General features: G+C 42.0%; 1 pseudogene; it reads right to left on the bottom strand.

Moving 5' to 3' along the window:
* Positions 1 to 1045: 1045 nt before the first annotated feature.
* The window catches only part of LOC101357756 (swi5-dependent recombination DNA repair protein 1 homolog), a 20395-nt pseudogene continuing 3159 nt past the window's right edge, over positions 1046 to 18281 (bottom strand).

Consider the following 18281-nt stretch of genomic DNA (forward strand, 5'->3'; position numbering starts at 1 on the left):
CACAAGGTGACTTAGAAAAAGATGCTCCCTCTGGATGAAGACACTTTCAGGAAAAGCTAAAATGGTCCCCAGCTGAGAGGGTTCTGGGACAAGCTTAGAGAAGGAGATGGTGCCTGAGTGGGCTGTCATGGGGGTCGGGGCTCCTAGAAGTGGGACAGAGATAGAGTCCCATCTCATCGGGGAAGAAGTGAATTTTGCTCTGGGCGTGTTGAGAGGGGCAGGGCCAGAAGGGCCCTGGGGCAGGGCTGGTTCACTTTCTCCCCACAGTGAAGGAGTTGCAGGGAGGGCTGGCCCCAGGAAGTTTGCGACCAATGAGGAGACTGTATGGCTGAGCTTACTCTGGCTGCCCATGCCCCAGCTGGAGGTGGGAGCAACACACTTTAGGAGTCTGTCCCAGCACTCTGCGACAAGGTCCTTTATATTGGGGGGGGGGGGTCTGAGGAGTGGGCAGCTGCAGGAATGTGTAATGGGGTGCTTACAAACGGGGCTGGGCCAAAAGCAGCTTCAAGTCTTTCAGTCAATATTGACAGAATGAATCACCACAGTTATTCCACCAGAGCCAAATCTGGTCCTCAGCCGCCACCAGAGAAGATGATTAATCGTCTGCATTATTGTCCACTGTCTGAATTAGTGTTTTCAGGCAGGAGGGACAGGGAAGGGAAGGGGGTAGATTTTGCTTCAGGGCCATGGGACATTTGCTTGCCTCTCCTCCTCTCTTGCGCCTCGTCTGAGTTGGGCAAGTTCCTCTCCAGGTTCTGCCGGAAAGGGATCTCGAACTCAGATGCGTATCACATCCTCCTCCTCTCATTCACCTCCCTGCTTCCCTTAGGGCCCAACTTTGTAGAATTAAGTCTTCTTCCTCCATCACTGGGTGGGGATTGGCGAACCATTCCAAGAAGGCTGAGAACCGCACCTGATCGGAGGCCCTCCCCCTCCAGGTTCCTTCTCCTTCCGCAGTGAAGGTGGGAGCGGGTGCAAGCTTCCACGCTGCACAGCCACGCCCAAGCCTTAGCTCTATTCAGCTCTTTCCGTAAAAGTACTTCCCCTAGTGGACAACAGTTTGGGGCTTGCAGCGAGCGCCCTCTTGTGGGCAGATAGCAGGACGCTGGGGGAAGAGCCGGGGCTGGTTTTCTTGAGAGTCTGGGAGGAGGAGCTCGCGGTGGAGGTGCTGTTGGTGGGGCCACAGCCTGGTTGTCAGGGAGCCCTTCTTATGCAGAGGGAGACAGGACTTGGGCGCCCAGGGAATGCCAGGGTGGAGGGATCGTTTGGTTCTTAACATCCTTAAAAATAAAAAAAATAAAAAAAACACAGGGCTTCCAACCGGTCGGTTCTGACTCCAACCCCTGCTGAGAATTTGCGTTTCTAACAAGTTCCCGGGAGATGTTAATGCTGCTTGTTAGGGACCAATTCTGAGAACAACTAACAGAACCGTAGTTCTCAAAGCTTATTATACGTAAGAATCACCTGGGGGATCTTGTTAAAATGTGGATTCTGATTCAGTATACCTGGAGTGGAAACGCAAATTCTCAGCAGGGGTTTGAACTGGAATGAACCGGTTCGAAGCCCTGAAAAAAATATAAAGGAACTCAACTTTATCTAAGACATACCTATTATGAGCAAGTTAATGAAGGGATTTGCAAAGACAAGTAGAATCTGAACCCTGCCCCACCCCCAGCCCTGCCCTCAAGGGCAGAACACCTGTGTGCAAATCAGTGCTCCACCAGGAGAGGGCTGAGGAGTTGCTTCGGGGGTGAAGACCCCCAACTGTGAGGGTAGAGGCACTTACTTCCCTGTTGCAGAGCCTTCTCACTTGTTGAATGGGATTAATCATAGATTTTACCCATAAATCTTCTGGGGCTTCCAGAGACAATGGATACTGTCCAAGGAGCTCTGGTGAGTGGGCGGGCCAGGGATTGAAGAGGAACCATAAAGGTCACAGTCCACCTGCTGAACACACGTGCCCGTCTCCTTCAGCTTGTGCTTCTCCCCTGTAGCGGAAGGCAACAGGAACATGGATGTAACGAAAGAAGCAAAACCAAAACAATAGCAAATCTTGTGTTTGCTTGGGAAGTTGTTTTTTTAAACGGGGGAAGCAGTAATCTGGTTGTAATCTGGTGGGTGCAGCGTTCAAAGCGTGGAGTTGAGTGTGGACAGGTGCACGGACTGGCCGCTTTATTGCATGTGCCTCCCGCTGATGTAAAGTAGGAATTGAATCCCTTGAGCTCACTCTATTGAGGAGTGGTCTGGGTTTAGAGGAGAAGGAGACACTCAGACGTGAGCTGGGGGCTCCATGCCCTGTCCCTAGGAAGTCTAGTTTACCAGAAGGCAGGGCGGTAGGAGTGGCTTCGTGTTCCTGCTAAACCGCTCAACTGAGGCACAGCCTGGGGAACAAGCCCTACCCTGCCTGGGTAATTGACGTTAATCCTACAACCTAGTTACCCTTACACCCTGTGAAGCTGCAAGAGCAGCACCACAGCCCATTTCTTTAACCTGGGAGTTTAAGACTCTGAGTCACTGTTCTGTACCAAGCAAATCTGGAATTGCCAAGAACAATGCCACCACCTTCCATTTGTATACCCGAAAAACTCGTTACCGTCGAGTTGATTCCGACTCGTAGTGACCCTATAGAACAGAGTAGAACTGCCCCATAGGGTTTCCAAGGAGCAGCTGGTGGATTCGAACTGCCAACCTTTTTGGTTAGCAGCCGAGCTCTTCACCACTGCGCCACCAAGGCTCCTCCATTTGTGTAGCATCTTTTATGTTTACAAGGCATTTTCATATCCATTGTCTCTTTTGACCCTCAGAAGATTTCTGTGTTGCGTGTATTATCCCTATTTACCAACTGAGAAGACTGGAACAGGAACGTAAGTGCCTCTACACAGGTCAGAGCATAAGTTAGGAGCCGCCACCAGAACCAAGCACTCCTAATTTTAGCACTCCACTCCAGAATGCCAGTTTATCGGGGCTTATCTCACACCTTGACCATTTCTTCATCAAGTTCTTTTAAATGCTTTAATTAAATATTGAGAACATGGCATAAACAGAATACAAACCATAAGTAACAAAGCACAAACGCCAGAAGAGAAACTAGATAACTGGGAGCTCCTAAAAATCAAATACTTATGCTCATCAAAAGACTTCACCAAAAGAATAAAAAGACAACCTACAGACTGGGAAAAAATTTTTGGCTATGACAAATCTGATCAGTGTCTAATCTCTGAAATCTACAAGATACTGCAAAACCTCAACAACAAAAAGACAAACAACCCAATTAAAAAATGGGCAAAGGATATGAACAGGCACTTTGCCAAAGAAGACATTTAAGTGGCTAACAGACACATGAGGAAATGCTCACAATCATTAGCATTAGAGAAATGCAGATCAAAACTACAATGAGATGCCATCTCACCCCAACAAGGCTAGCATTAATCCAAAAACACAAAATAATAAATGTTAGAGAGGTTGTGGAGAGACTGGAACACTTATACACTGTTGGTGGGAATGTAAAATGGTAAAACCACTTTGGAAATCGGTTTGGCACTTTATTAAAAAGCTAGAAGTAGAAGTACCATATGATCTAGCAATCCTGCTCCTTGAAATATATCCTAGAAAAATAAGAGCTGTCACACAAATAGATATATGCACACCCAGGTTCATTGCAGCACTGTTCACGACAGCAAAAAGATGGAAACAACCTAGGTGCCCTTCAACGGACGAATGAATAAACAAATCATAGTATATGCACACAATGGAATAGTACACAATGATAAAGAACAATGATGAATCCGCGAAACATCTCACAACATGGATGAATCTGCAAGGCATTATGCTGAGTGAATTTAGTCAGTCACAAAAGGACAAATATTGTATAAGTCCACTATTATAAGAACTCAAGAAAAGGTTTAAACACAGAAGAAAACATTCTTTGATGGTTAGGAGGGTGGGGAGGGAGGGAGAGGGTTATTCACGAACTAGAAAGTAGACAAGAATTATCTTAGGTGAAGGGAAGGACAGCACACACTACAGGGGAAGTCAGCACAACTGGACTAAACCAAAGCTAAGAAGTTTCCTGAATACAATCAAACACTTCAAGGGACAGAGTAGCAGGGGCGGAAGTTTGGGGACCATGGCTTCAGGGGACATCTAGGTCAACTGGCATAACAAAGTTTATTAAGAAAATGTTCTGCATCCCACTTTGGTGAGTGGTGCCTGTGGTATTAAAAGCTAGTGAGCGGCCACCTAAGATGCATCAGTTGGTCCCAACCCACCTGGAACAAAGGAGAATGAAGAACACCCAAGACACAAGGAAAGTATTAGCCCAAGAGACAGAAGGGCCACATAAACCAAAGACTTCATCAGCCTGAGACCAAAAGAACTAGATGGTGCCCGGCTACCAGCAATGACTCCCCTGACAGGGAACACAACAGAGAGTCCCTGATGGAGCCAGAAAAAAATGGGGTGCAGAACTCAAATTATAGTAAAAAGACCAGACTTAACGGTTTGACTGAGACTGGAGGGACCCCAGAAGACATGGCCCCTGGACTCTCTGTCAACCCAGAACTAAAACCATTCCCGAGGCCATCTCTTCAGACAAAGATTAGACTGGACTATGGGACATAAAATGATACTCGTGAAGACTGTGCTTCTTAGCCCAAGTAGATACATGAGACTAAATGGGCAGCTCCTTTCCAGAGGCGAGATGAGAAGGCAGAGAGGGTCAAGAGCTGCCTGAATGGACAGGGGAAGTCTAGGGTGGAAAGGAAGAGTGTGCTGTCACAGTATAGGGAGAGCAACTAGGGTCACAAAACAATGTATGTATGAATTTTTGTGTGAGAGACTAACTTGAATTGTAAACTTTCACTTAAAGCACAGCAATAAAAAAGTATATTGAGAACATACAAAATTATGTATAGAACACATCTAAGATATAAGAATAGTGACACAGAACCCACTCAGTTTAACAAATGAACATGACCACTACTTCTCAACCCTCTGGGTTGTCTTCCCCATCCCATTCCATTCCCTTCTGTCTCTGTGGAACCACCGCCTGGTCATTGTGTTCATCATTTCCTTGCTATTCTTTATGATTTTTATTACAGATATTTTTTTTCTCAAGACAGTACATGGTTTTAAATTGTTGTGAACTTTATAGAAATGGAATAATACCACATGCATTCTTCTGCTGTTGACTTTTTTTCCACTCAACATTACATTTTTGAGGTTCATCCAAGCTATCGGGTGTAACTCTAATTCATTAATTTTTACTGCTATGTAACAGTTTGTCATATGACTATCATACTTTATTTATCCTAACTGCTGTTGATGGTCATTTTGGGTTACTTTGATTTTTTTCCCATTACAAATGTTGTTTCCATGAATGTTCCTGTATATCTCCTGGGGCACATGTCCAGGAGTTGCTCTAGGTTTACACCTGTGAGTACAAGTGCTGGGCTGTAGAGGACAATGGTGGCTCACTGGTAAGTTTCTCACCTCCTGTGTGGGGGACCTGGGTTCTATTCCTGGCCAACGCATCTCATGTGCAGCCACCGCCTATCAGTGGAAGCTTGTGTGCTGTTATGATGCTGAACAGGTTTCAGTGGATTCCCCAAACAATCAGAGGGGTCGTTTTGTTGAGCAGTGAGGGCCTACTTACAGGTAGCTAACAACAACAAGGGTATTCACACCTTCCATTCTACTAGGTAAGTGCCAGCTTGCTTTTCAAGGTTATTGTAAGTACACTTTTACTAGCATTGCATTAATGTTCCAAACTAGTTGCCCTCGAGTTGACCCTGGCTTATGGCAACGCTATGTGTGTCAGAGAACTGTGCTCCATAGGATTTTCAATGGCTGATTTTTTGGAAGTAGATTGCCAGGTCTTTCTTCTGAGGCACCTCTGGGTAGACTTGAACCTCCAACCTTTCAGTTAGCAGCTGAGCCCATTAACTGCACCACCAGCTACTCCATATTCTTATTTTTAAAAATTTTGCCAATCTAGTGAGTATGAAAGGGTAACTAATTTTTTATTTGTATTTCCCTGATGACTGATGATGCTGGACATCTTTTCATATGTTTACTGGCCCTCAACTTTTGCTTTCTCTGAAGCTTCTGTTCAGAATTTTTGCCCTTGTCCTCATATGCGTTGGAAATATCTTTTTCAGTTTGTACCTGGTGTTTTCACTCTGTTTAAGGATTGGAAATTAACAAGGTCTAAATTTAAATGTAATTAAAATTAACATTCTTTTTTTCGGTTTGCACTATGGTTGAATATTATTTAGGAAATCCTTTGCTACCCCAAGGTAATAAAGATGTTTTCCTATATTGTCTTCTAAAAATGTTTTTTATAGTTTGCTCTTTAATCCACATGAAACTGATCTTTGTTTATAGTATAATACAGGGGTAAAATTTAATTGTTTTCTATGTAGATAAACAATTGTTCAAGAAAAGTCCATCCTTTCTCCATTACTCTGCGATGCTGGTTGTGTAATAAATATACATGTGGCTCTGTTTTTGGGCTCTCTTTTCTGTTCCACTGAGTGAATGATTTATTTCTATGTTAATACAATGCTGTCTTAATTGCTATATATTTATAAAATTCTTGATATTTGGTAAAGTAAATATTCCACTTTGCTCTTCTTTTTCAGGGATATCTTGGTTATTCTTGGCTCTCTACTTCCAAATGTACTTTTTAGAGCGAGCTTGTCAAATTCCACAAAACAACCTGTTGGGATTTTGATTGGCATTGCATTGTTTCGATAGACCAACGTGTGGAAAATGTTGAAACTTCCAATCCATGAACATGATTTAACTCTCCATTTATAGACCTTTTTTAATGTCTTTGAATAACATGATAACATTTTCACCATGTAAGTACTTAACTGACAATTTTTTGACGTTGTTGCAAGAGGCATGTGTTTAAAAAATATTTTGATTGTTATTGGCATAGAAATGTAGGTGTGTTTTGTATTGATTTTACATCCAGAAACTTTGTTAATCTCATTATTTCTAATACTTCGTCTTTAGATTCTCTTTGGTTTTCTTCAGAGCCAATTATATGAATCTGCAAATAATTATAAAGGTTTTCTTTTTCATTCTTAAGCCTTTTATTTACTTTTCTTGCCTTATTGCACTGGTAAGGACCTTTAGCACATTGTTGAATAGAGGTGGGAGTGGGTACTTCTGTCCTGTTCCTGATCTTAAAAAGAATGCTTTCAGTGTTTCTCTGTTAAATATGATGTTTGCTATAGGGTTTTATTTGTAGAAACTCTTTTCTTAGATCAAGCAATTCTCTTTAGTCTCAATTTTCTGAGTTTTATTTTAAAACCATGAATTGATATTGGATTTTATCAAACACTTTCTCTGCATATATTAAGATAACTGTTGGCAAATTTTGTCCTTTACTATGTTAATGAAATGAATTGGTGGTGCAGTGATTAAGAGCTACAGCTGCTAACCAAACGATTGGCAGTTCGAATCCACCAGCCACTCCTTGGAAACCCTATGGGGCAGTTCTACTCTGTCCTGTAGGGTCGCTATGAGTTGAAATCAACTTGACAGCAACGGGTTTGGTTTTTTTTATTCTCTAATAATTAAGCCAAGTTTATATTCCTGGGATAAACCCAACTTGGTCATGATATTTATAAGTTTTTATACATTGCTGGATAGGTTTGCTAGTATTTCATTTCAAGATTTTTACATTTATATTCTTTAGTACAATTGGCCTGTAATTTTCCTTCCTTTTATTGTCCTTGTCAAATTTGGATGTAAGGGTTATGCTGGCCTTATAAATTAAGTTGGGGAGAGTTTTTATTTTCCCATTTTGTGAAACACTGAAATTATTTGTTCCTTGTATGTTTCATAAATCTCATTGGTAAAATTTGGTGAGAGTTTTCTTGCCAAGAAGCATTTAAACTACTGATTCAATTTTTAAAGTGGTTATTGGGCTTCTTGGTCTGTCCTTCTTGTTTTCTGCAAGTTTTTTTCCTAGGAATGTATCCATTTCATTTGTGGTTTAACATTTATTGATATAAAGTTATTTGTTACACATGCATTATCCATTTATTTGAAGCAGTTATGTCCCCTTTTTTGATTTCTAATATTGTTAGTTTGTGCCATTCCTGTCTTTATTTTCCTTGAATTATATTGCCAGAGAATTGTCTTTTTTCTCTTCTGGTCTTTTCGGTTTTACTAATTCTGTTATGCTGGTCTTCTATTTCATTAAATTCTGCTCTTTTATCTTCTTCCTTGAACTTTGTTTATTTTGAGATGGCTCACTAATTTTTAGGCTTTTGTCTTTTCTAATATTTGACTTTCCTGTAACTACAGTTTAATTAGACCCACAAGAATTTCTATTATGTTATATGAATATGGAGCCCTAGTAGTACAGTGGTTAAAAGCTTGGCTGCTAACCAAAAGTCTGCAGTTCAAATCCACCCGCCGCACCTTGGAAACCCTATGGGCCAGTTCTACTCTGTCCTGTAGGGTCGTTATGAGTTGGAATGGGCTCAATGGTGGTGGTTTTTTTTGGTTTATATGAATATACAATGTAATAGATCAGTTCTGTTTTCTAATTTGCATTATGATTGCATATCCCACCATGAATATTTTTAGAAGTCTTTATTTTAAAGTTCAAGAATATGCCTTTTTTTGTAGTTATCCCTTTGTGATTGGTTTTTAACTTAATTACACTGCGGTCAGATAACAGGGAATATATGATATCAATCCAAGGAAATATGTTGAGACTTCTCTGTTTTGTTCTAACATGTAGTTGATTTTCATGAAAGTTGTGTGAGTGCTTCAGAAGAATGTGTTTGGTAGTTCTCTACCTTCTTTTTTATTACTGAGGATTTTTGTCTTCTTGATCTCTGTTACTGAAAGAGGTATGCTAATACCGCTTACCAAAACTGTGAATTTATTAATTTCTTTTTGTAATTCCGTCAATATTTGTTTCATATATTTTAAGGCTATGTTATTGGGTGCAAACAAATTCAGAATTGCCATCTTCTGAAGAAAAATTTAATTAATATGTAGTGACTGTTTTTTATCTCTAATAATGTTTTTTGTATTCATATTGTCCAGCTTTTTGTTTGGATAATGTTTATATGATATATAGTTTTTCATTCTTCTACCATCAATCTTTCTGTATCCTTTTGCTTCAGACTTGTTTTTTGCTAACAGCATATATATGGATTAAAAATACCTGATCTGATAATTTTCTTTTAACTTGAACAATTAGCTCATTCAGGTGTATTATAATTGCAATTATTATAAATATAATTATTGTACTGTTCTTATTCGTAGGCCTTTTTTTGTGTTTTCCATTTTTCTACCTTTTCTATGGTTTCTTTTCTTATCTTTATTGACTTTCTTACAGACTAATTGAAGTAATTTTTTTCCATTCATTTTCCTTACTTATTAGTCTGGAAGTCTATTTTCTATTCTTATTCTTTTAGTGTTTGCCCTAAAAATGTTCACATGCATATTGAATTCATTAAAGTATAAACTAATTCAATATTTTTCTCTTCTCCTGAACAAACAAAGACCTGACAATACCTTGATTCTGATCACACCCTCCTGACTTATCCACTATTTTTGTCAAATAGTTCATTAATTTTTCTGTTTGGCCCCACAAGCCGTCATGATTATTATTTTACGGAGTTAATATGTATTTAAATTTATGCACACATCTGCCACCATCTTTTGCTCAATTTTTCTTATGTTTGAAGTTCATCCTTAAACATTTTCTTATCTTTTGGTTGCAAATTCTCTGAGATTTTGTTTCACTTTATTTTGCTCTTGTTGTTGAAAGATATTTTTGCTAGGTTGACAGTTATTTCCTCACTGCTCATTTTTTTCCCCCACGTTCTTCTTTGTTCTATTTTTGCTGTTGAGAAGCCAGCTGTCAGTCTAATTTCTACTCCTTCATAGTAATTCCTCTTTTCTTTCTGACTACTTTTAAGATATTGTCTTTATTTTTGGTTTTCTGAAGTTTCATCATTGTGTCTTGAGGGTTGGATTTCTTTGTATTTAACCTGCTTGGGACTCATTAGTCTTCCTGAATCTGTGGATTGGTATTTTTCCTCAATTCTGGAAAATTCTCAGCCATTGTCTCTGTAAGTATCCCTTGGCTCTATTCTGTCCCTCTCTTCGCCTCTCTTCTCCTTCTGGAACTCCGAACAGATACATGTTAGAGCTTTTCATTCTCTCTTCCATGTCTTAACCTCTCTTTTAAGTTTTGCATCTTGATGTCTTTTTGTACTACATTCTGCTTGATTAATCTTCTCTAGTTCACTAATTATTCTTCAGCTGTATCTAATTTGTGGTTAAACCTATTCACTGAGTTTTAAATTTTAATTATTACATTTTTATTTCATTTCTATTGTATTTTATTTTATTTCTATATTTGGTTCTTCTTCAAATACACTTGGTTTTTTTTAATAGACTCTTGCTCCTTACTAATCTTTTTACCTCTTAATCACCTAGTGCTGCTATAACAGAAGTACCACAAGCGGGTGGCTTTAACAAAGAGAAATTTATTCTCTCTCAGTCTAGGAGGCTAGAAGTCCAAATTCAGGGTGCCAGCTCCAAAGAAAGGCTTTCTCTCTCTGTTGGCTCTGGGGGAAGGTCCTTGTCATCAATCTTGGGCGGCCAAGGAGCTTCTGAGTGTAGGGACCCTGGGTCCAAAGAATGCATTATTCTCCTGGCTCTTGTTTCTTGGTGGTATGAGGTCCCTTGTCTCTCTGCTCACTTCTCTTTTTTATATCTCAAAAGAGATTGGCTTAATACACAACCTAATCTTGTAGATTGAGTCCTGCCTCATCAGTGTAACTGCAGCTAATCCCATCTCATTAACATCACAGAGGTAGGATTCACAACACATAGGAAAATCACATCAGACGACAAAATGGTGGACAACCACACAATACTGGGAATCGTGGCCTAGCTAAGTTGGCAGATGTTTTTGGGGGACACAGTTCAAACCATGACAACCTCCTTATTTTATTGTTAAACATATTACTCATAGTTATTTTCTGTCACTAATGTTTCTATATTGGATCTTTGCCTCTTCTGACGCTTGCTCATGGTGCCTGGTTTCCTTACGTGTTTTATGATTTTTGACTGTGAGCTCATATTTCTGGAACTTATCTGTGGAAATGTTTTGAGGCTTCTGGGTGTAACCTGGGTTATTCTAGAGGAGATTTGCATTTGTTTACACCAGGTGCCTGGGAGTACTTCCTACTGGGGCCACTTAAAAACAAAATTATTAATTTGAAGACTTTTTGAACCATCCTTGTGATGTGAATTCTGGATGCATACCTGAGGGATGACTGATTTGTGGTTAAATTATTGGGGAGTAGTTTTTTCTCCTCCACTCAGCACTCAGATTAAACAAAAGAGATTTTCCTTGAGTCTTTAGATGGGTAAATTTATCTCCTATTCACCTTCACGCTACAGATAAGGTTTTTAAAATCTCAGCTTTGTGGTTGTGTGCATTTTAATTAGATAGAAAAGTAATGTTTGAGGTACGGTAAGGTCAAGAGAAGGAGGCTGGAAACATTAAAAAATTTATTCACAGCCCAGTATTGCCACCCAGGGAAAGCTCAGGGGGTGGTCACAAGGCAGAGATGGATCATGACTGGGGGCAAGCACTTTTATTGTGGTTTTCACAGGAAACATGACAGGGGGAGGTCAGAGCATGTGGGGATTTTATTAGTCAACTATATTTGAAACGGACACCTTGGAGCTTGGTGCATTTACCAAAAGGGAAACTGAGGAAACCTCTTATCTAGGTGTAGCAGACATTGGTGGAGAAGGGTTACTTTGTGTGGATGTTAAAACATTATGTTACAGAAGCTAGAAAATATGGTTCAATAGTGTGTGTCTCCCAATAAACTTACTACCTAGAGAAGGTCTTGTGCTTTGTTTTCTGTTATTTCACCCTGAGAAGCCATGAAACTAGAAGGTCAATTTCACCAACTTTGGCAAATGCCTTTAAAGCAAAAACAAGATTCAAAGGTCCTCTTGTTTCTCTAGATTCCTGTTTTTATTTAGATTTGGCCTCCGAATATTTCTTACTAACTTGTTTGTTCACCCTTTAAAAAGAGGGTTTTCATATTTTATGCAGCATTTTGAGTTGTTTCTGGCTGGCCAAAGTACCTATTCTGCCATTATTTATTCTTTCATTCAACAAATATGTACTCAAAGAGTGCCTTCTGTGTGCCAGGAACTGTCTTGTTGCTGGGGCTGCCATGATGGATAAGATCCACGCTCTGTCCCGAGGGAACTCCCTGCCTCTGGCAATTAAGAGGAAGTCATTTCAGTTTAATTAGATGCTTGGTTTTAATGGCTATCATAGTGCAAAAGGTATCTCACAAAAATACATAGCCCCGAACTGAAACATGAAAACATTGTTGGCTACACTTTCTATATCATGATACTAATTCAGTTCCATATATATGCAATTGTTTTTGTTGTGAAATTCAACTAGTCAATAGCTATCTCTGTTGATGACAATTTGTTGTTCTTACAAATGAATCAGAAGGTTTTGCACTTTTATGTTTTAATTATTAGGTTCAACACCCACTGAAGCTCCTAATTTTGAAGACTTTTAAGCAGGTTGGAAAATTATGCTCCCTAGTTTTTAGAGTAGATAGATATGAGGGCTTTCATAGATGACAGACTTCCATTATTCTTTCTGTCTTTCATAATTGAAACACTGATATAGAATTTACCTGATAGTGTAAGTTGAGACAAGTTAGAAATAACTGAATAGAAAGCCCTCCACACTGCGTGGTTTGTTCTGATATTTATTTCTTAAATCTTTGATAATAGTTCTATCTGTGCATCTTCAAATGCATTTTCTGACAAAGGAAAGCATTTCCGTTTGTAACCATATTATTTTCTATGCTTTTTTTTTTTTTAAGGCATTTTTACTTGGAAGGAAAAAAGTGTTTCCCCAGAGATACGTATTTTTTTGTCTTCTGTCATAAGGAAACCTCAAAAGAAGATTCTGAACATTTATTAGTATGCTTATGGCATGATAAAGTCATTATCACACAATTTTAAATGATGTTGAAACAGCTGAAGTTTTTTGTCTTCATGTTCTGGATATTTAGTTTTAAAATGTATTGCAATCATGATGGTACAGTAGAACAACATCTCAAGGCATTATGTCTATATATGTACAGTAAAAATGATGTGGGCTCGGCCTCTGACCTCTTCTCTCTTCACAAGGAGGGAGGAGAATCAAGATCAACAGCCCAAGGCTGATTCCTATGAGGCAGAGGTCAGGCACACTTCTCTCTGCTGTCTTTACTGATTCTGAAGCTAACCATCCCTCCTGTGGCACTCTCTACTTCTGTGCTGGGTTTGATAATTCATTGCAATGGCCACACAGAACTCACAGACAATACCTATGATTATGGGGTTTATTAGGGAAGCAACAGGTGATAATTCAGGTTGAGGAACTCTCAGGATATAGTTCTTCCATCAGGACAGCCTCTTCTCAGCTGTGCTCCAAGGCACGCCTCTCTCTGACCCTCGGTCTCTGCCCTGCTCTGGCAAGTATTACAAAGCTCTTTTAGCTCCTCTGATAAGTGCCCCGAGGCATCCCACTCAGCTAGTAAGCCTTGGCCAGAAGGCACTCAGCTCTAGCTCCATGGGCCAGGAAACCTGGCTTCACTGTGCCCAGAGGAACCCTGCTCTTCCAGCAAGCCTCCTGCCCAAAGGCACTCAGCTTTCTTGCTCTGTGGGCCAGGAAGCCCACCACGCTGTCTCCTGCTGCCAGTCTCTGCTGCTGATGTTTCTCTCTCTCTCAGTCTCTTGGTTCCAGAAACTTCTCAGCACAGGGATCCCGGGTCCAAAGAATGCACTCCACTCTTAGCCCTTCTTCCTTGGTGGTGGTGAGATGCTCTCTCTGTTCTGGAATTGACTCTCTTTTAAGCCTAACAGGATGGCAAAAATGACCAATCCCCTTGGTGGGCCACAATTACCTTATTTGCACAGTCTCACCCAATCACTTGGGTGGGAGTTACTAGACAAAGGCAGAAAGGTCACATAAAAGTGATCCATGGCACTGCAGGTCCAGTGAGTTTTTAACTACAAGAGCTCAACTGGATCCTCAGAGGTGGTTTAGGGACTGCCTGGTGGTGGAGTGGAGGCTCAGATGAGTGGGTCTTCTTGCCCTTATCCTGTGTCAGCTAAAGCTTTATCTTTCTCATATATCTGGTTCGTCCGTAAGTTCTTACCTTAAGGAAAGTTTTTAGGGATCAAAGAGTGTTTGAAAGCCCCTCTGTAAGCTACAGGATTGGGGTGAGTGTTGAAGATTTTGAACAGGAGGATGACTTGATGAAAAGTTGGAATTCAAAGAGATCTGGCACCTTGGAAGGGTGGACCTGGAGTGAAGGCAGAGCACCCAGACAGGAATTGGTGCCCCAACGGGTGAGATCATAAGAATCTGACCTGGGTGAAGTAGGGTGATTGGGAGGGGCAGACATGTGACCAAAGATGAACTCGCAGGATGTGTTGGATGTGGAGGAAGGAACAGAGAAGTGAAATGTGGGGGACGGCCTTGGTGCACCTGGGGTATTGCACCAGCCCTAGGTACCTGGCGCCACTGAGCAGTTTCTACCAATCCGGTATGGTCCCAAATCCTTCCTGTAGCATGGTAATGTGTTAATTAAAAGATTAACGAGCTTGACTGGTATTTTTGGGCTGATATTATGGTAAAGTGATAGAAAAGAGGGGTGTCAGATGTTGGGATAGGGGTGCAGCTTCAGTGCTTGCCACAGGTACCATTTTGTGTAGATACACCGCTGGTCATACCAAACTGCTCAGTGGGGCCTCATGCCCAGGGCTGGTGCCATACTTGCCATACCTGCTACCCTAGTTACTCTGCTGCCAGGCTTGGCACCTTTGTGGCCAAAAAGCCTGTGGTCCTGGACAGAGTCGGTGAAGCCTGAGAGGTAGCTGGGGTAGGCAGTGCTTGTGGGAGTCAGAGGAAGGCTGGCTGCTGGGGCTCTTCTTGCTTCATGGGAGGAAGGGTGTGATGGGGAGCAGGGAGCAGAAAGAGAAACCTTAGTGAGCCACAGGCCATTGCCAGGTCCAAGGGGACCATCTCACTGTTGTCAGAGTGCCCAGCTCCCTCAGTGTGTGCTCCCAAAGTCCAGGGGAGAGCAGCCCAGCCCTCTGTTCAGAGGGAGGGATGGAAAGGATCCTGAGACACCCCCTATGTGCCCTCCTGTGCATTAGGAGGTCCTTCTCCTGTTTCCAGGCTCAATTTAGGGCTTTCTGATGGGAGGGTCCCATACAGATGTTCCCTCTCTGTGGGCGTCTCTTCTCTTCCTCATCCCATGATTTCTTCAAGCCCCTAGAGTTCCAAATTGCCACTGTCCTCGCTTGGGACACTCCACCGCTCTTCTTATAAGAAACATGCCCCAGCCCTTAGCCCCTCAGCACTTTAAAAAGCTAAAGGAAGCCTTCCTGTGCCAGACCTTGCCAGCTCTGCAGGGTTCTGGGTAGGGATGGAGTTCTAGATCATGAGTGAGGAAGATGATGAGTGTTCCAATTCCATTCTTTCTCTTCAATAGTGAAGGTAGCAACAGATTTTCTTCACTAATTACTTAGAAGCAGGGTCATTGATGACTTTGATGGGCACTAGGCACTTTTGCCTTTGTGGGTCCTTTCTTCCATAAAAAAAAGAATATGAAGCATCGTAATTATGACTGCGCTGGTATAAAGACAAATAAAAGTGAATATGGCATCATTATGACATGCTCATTATTACTCTATTCAATGTTTCTTCTGATTTTAAAAGAAATTAAAATTAAAATATTTTGTCGACCCCGAACAGCGTCAGGGGTCCTAAGCACTCCACCTCTTGTGCCTAATGAGTGTCCACCCTGCCTAGATGAGCTAGCCCTCACCACAGGGAACGTTTTCTTCTCAAGGAAAAAAAAAGCCAGCTTGTTCTTTCTTTTTAAAAATGACAGCTTTAGTGAGACATAATTCACATACCCCCCGAGTCACTCCTTTGAAGTGTACGGTTCAGGGGGTTTTAGTATATTTGCAGACTTGTGCAACCATTGTCACTCCTTCCTTTATATTTTCATCACCTGGAAAAGGAAGCTCAACTTCCTTAGTAGTCCCTCCCCATTGTCCCCTTCTCCCAGGCCCCCTCCCTATGAATGTCGCTATCCTGGACATTTCGTACGCATACAATCACGCAATATGTGGCCTTTTGTGACCGACACCTTTCACCCAGCATAGGGTTTTCAAAGTCCGTCCATGTCATGGCATATATCAGTACGTCATTGCCTTTTTACGGCGGAATAATATTCCATTGTGTGTATGGACCTTTTATTTGTCCATCATCGGTTGATGGACATTTTGGCTATTGTGAATAATGCCGATATCAACATTCGGATATATGTTTTTGTGTGGACATACGTTTTCAATTCTCTTGATTATATACCTAGGAGCAGAAAGCCTTGTTTTTCTCATACAAGGAAAGCAAATTACATGGCTTTCAACATCACTGACCCTTCTCCGTGTGGAATAGCAACCCTGGCATTATTGTGGCCCTTACTACCCCCTGAGCTTGCTTCCTTTCCAAGGGGCACCCCATTAGCTGCACATAGTTCTGTCTGAATCATCGAGATATTTGGTTCAAGCTCCAAATAGATCCTTTCCAATCCCCATATCTCTTTCATCTATTGCCACGCTAGGAAATTCAACTCTCTGATCTACTGGGCTGGCTCTAGAACATAGCTCACGGGGTGTGTGGGGTCCCTGGGTCATGGCTCAACATCAGCACTTGACGCAGCAGCATAATCCCCCATTTCCCTGTCTGTTTCTGCAGGTGGGACCCTTCCCCAGCACGGCGACGCATACCAGGCTCAGCAGCTGGGGTGCACAGTAGAGCACAGTTGTTAGAGCCCGGGCTTTGGGATAAGGCAGAGTTAGGCTCCAATCTCACTGTGTGACTGTGGGCAAGTTACTTAACCACTCTGAGCCTCAACTCTGTCATCTGTAAATGGAGAGGAAAAGATCTACTTGTTAGGAATGTTGAGAGAATTAAATGAAATAAGGCATTCACAATACGCAACACAGTATTATACTAAATGATTATTACTGTAGATAATATTATAGTAAATTATTACTACCATGGTAAAGAATGAGTAATTACATAGTAAATAAGTATTAATATAGCTAACATAATTACTGTTCCTGGGTGGCTTAAATGGTTAAATGCTTGACTCTTGATTATTAAACGAAAGGTTGGTGGTTCGAATCCACCCAGAGGCGCCTCAGAAGACAGGCTTGGCAGCCTGTTTCTTAAAGGTCGCAGCCTTGAAAACCCTGTGGAGCAGTTTTACTCTGCACATGTGGTGTCATCGTGAGCTGGCATCGACTTGATGGATACCAACAAAAAAACAAGTTACGGGGGGACCTCATACCATCAAGAAAGCAGTGCCAAGAACAGAGCGCATCCTTTGGACCGGGGTCCCTGCGCAGAGACGCTCCTAGTCCGGGGAAACACTGATGAGAAGGCTGAGAGAGACAAAGCCTTCCCCTGGAGCTGACACCCTGAATTTGGACTTTTAGTCTACTTTGACTGTGAGGAAATAAACTTCTCTTCATTAAAACATCCACTTGTGGTATTTCTGTTGTAGCAGCACTAGATGACTAAGAAAGAATTTGGTACCGAGAGAGTGGGGTGCTGCTCTAACAGATCCCTAAAATGTGGAAGCGGTTTTAAAACTGTGAATGGATAGACGTGCGGCAGTGACAGAGGACCAGCAGCAGAGAACCTACAGCAGCAGAACCAGGAGACCAGTGAAAGACGGCGCAGGAGCCGACCCACGGAGAGAGAGAGCGGAATGCCTGTGAGCAGGAGGCTTCCTGGCGGAGTGGGGTGCCTCCGGCCACTTACTGGTGGAGCTACTGAGCTTTGGAACACTTGCCCCAGCAGGGCAGATGCAGGCGTGAGGCCCGAGGGCTGAGAGGCCATAGAAGCAGAAGCTGAAGAGACAGGGACACAAGAAGCCGAGCTGCTTCAGCCTCAAAAGGTATGGCCATGACCTCAGGGGTTTCAAAGGGTGGAGCCATGGCCTCTGGTGTTTCTAAGGGTGGAGTTGCCACTCAGATGGACTGGGAGAATGGTGCGCCTAAAGCCAAGGGAGCAGACTTGCTGTCCCAGGGGGCCTGGAAGGCGGAGCTGAAGCGCAGGGCCGAGGGGCCTCCACTCAAAATCCAGAGACTGTGGCCAATACCTAGAGTCTGGA

This window comes from Trichechus manatus, unplaced genomic scaffold, assembly GCF_000243295.1.
Source record: "Trichechus manatus latirostris isolate Lorelei unplaced genomic scaffold, TriManLat1.0 scaffold00213, whole genome shotgun sequence".
In the NCBI taxonomy this organism is placed as follows: domain Eukaryota; kingdom Metazoa; phylum Chordata; class Mammalia; order Sirenia; family Trichechidae; genus Trichechus; species Trichechus manatus.